The sequence below is a fragment of the Crocuta crocuta genome, unplaced genomic scaffold, assembly GCF_008692635.1.
Source record: "Crocuta crocuta isolate KB4526 unplaced genomic scaffold, BGI_CrCroc_1.0 scaffold179, whole genome shotgun sequence".
Taxonomy (NCBI): domain Eukaryota; kingdom Metazoa; phylum Chordata; class Mammalia; order Carnivora; family Hyaenidae; genus Crocuta; species Crocuta crocuta.
In genome coordinates this window covers 9,563,585-9,564,957 of record NW_027551568.1, presented here as the reverse complement: position 1 = coordinate 9,564,957, position 1,373 = coordinate 9,563,585, and the positions used below count along the sequence as shown (strand labels likewise).

At 47.6% G+C, this 1,373-nt stretch overlaps 1 pseudogene; it reads right to left on the bottom strand.

Moving 5' to 3' along the window:
* Positions 1–847, bottom strand: part of LOC144220235 (large ribosomal subunit protein P1 pseudogene) — a 6,805-nt pseudogene extending 5,958 nt beyond the window's left edge.
* Positions 848–1,373: the final 526 nt, after the last annotated feature.

Sequence of the window (1,373 nt, the reverse complement as noted above, 5' to 3'; positions counted from 1 at the left end):
GGGTAGAGTCCCGTGATTCATCACTTACATACACCCCCAGGGCATACACCCCCAGTGGTCTTCCTAACAAGTGCCCTCTGGCATGAGGATTATTTTGGATTAAAGGTAATCAAAACCCAGCAGGTTCAGGAAAAGCTCTTTATCTCCACCTCAGCTGCCCAAATTTACACTGGAAAGGGAGCCTAAACCAGAAAGAGAACAATTACCAGAAAACACTTTAAAAAAATTTTTTTTTAAATGTTTCTTTATATTTGAGAGTGAGACAGAGCACAAGCAGGGGAGGCTACAGACAGGGAGGAAGGCAAAGAATCCAAACCAGGCTCCAGACTCTAAGGTGTCTGCACAGAGCCCAATGGGGACTCGAACTCATGAACTGCAAGATCATGACCTGAGGTGAGGTCAGTCGCTTAACCAACTGAGCCACCCAGGTGCCCCAGAAGACACTTTTTTGAGTTCGGCTTTTTATTGAACACGTTACAGAAGAGGTTTGGTCAAAAAGACCAAAGTCTGTGCCATCATCGGATTCCTCCGATTCTTCTTTCTTTGCTTTCACTTTCTTCTCTTCAGCTGGGGCAGCCGTGGTAGAGGGGGCAGGGCTGCAGCTGGGGTTCCTGAAGTTGCCATGAACCAGGGCCACTGCAAACAAGCCTACCCAGAAAGGTTCAACGTGTATACCGGCTGCTTTACTGAGGGCATTGATCTCCGTGCCAGTCATCTCATCACCTTGCAGATAAGGACTGAGTGGAGGCAGGTGAGCTCCGAGGCAGGGGCCAGCATGCAGGTGGCTCCTGCGTGAGCACTGCCAGTACTCTGGCTAGTCCCTGATGGAGCAGGGCCTCATCCCCAAAGTGGCCTTAGCTTCCTTGGAAGGATGGAGCACTTTAGTCCCAGCTGAGGAAAGGGGCTAGAAGATCCCTTCTTACCTAAGAAATGTCCCTGGATCACAGGGCAAGCTTTGTTCTCCACATCTCTCACCTTCCTGTGAATAGCCTTCCTTCCCTTTGTATCCCCAGAGCCCCAGCTCTTTCCTTAGCTAGGATGTTCCAGAAGCCTGCTACCTGGCTGCCCTTCAGGTCTCACGTGTCTATGGTTCCTCGATGTGCAGAATTACATTACTTCTCCTATTAATCTGTCCGATCTCCATCTGGTTGTTTGACCAACCAAATAACCTAGTGGGGAAGAAGGGAAAATTCTTCTGTACCTACATGGCAAATATATTCTCCTCATAGGGACAATGCCAGTTCCAGCACTGTAAATCCCTCCCTTTCATAGATACCTTATTTGCTGTCTCCCCTCTGAAAATATTCCTTATTCAGAGATAGAATATTCTCATTACTTAAGTGTACAGTTTCTTGCTTATAATTACTATTTTT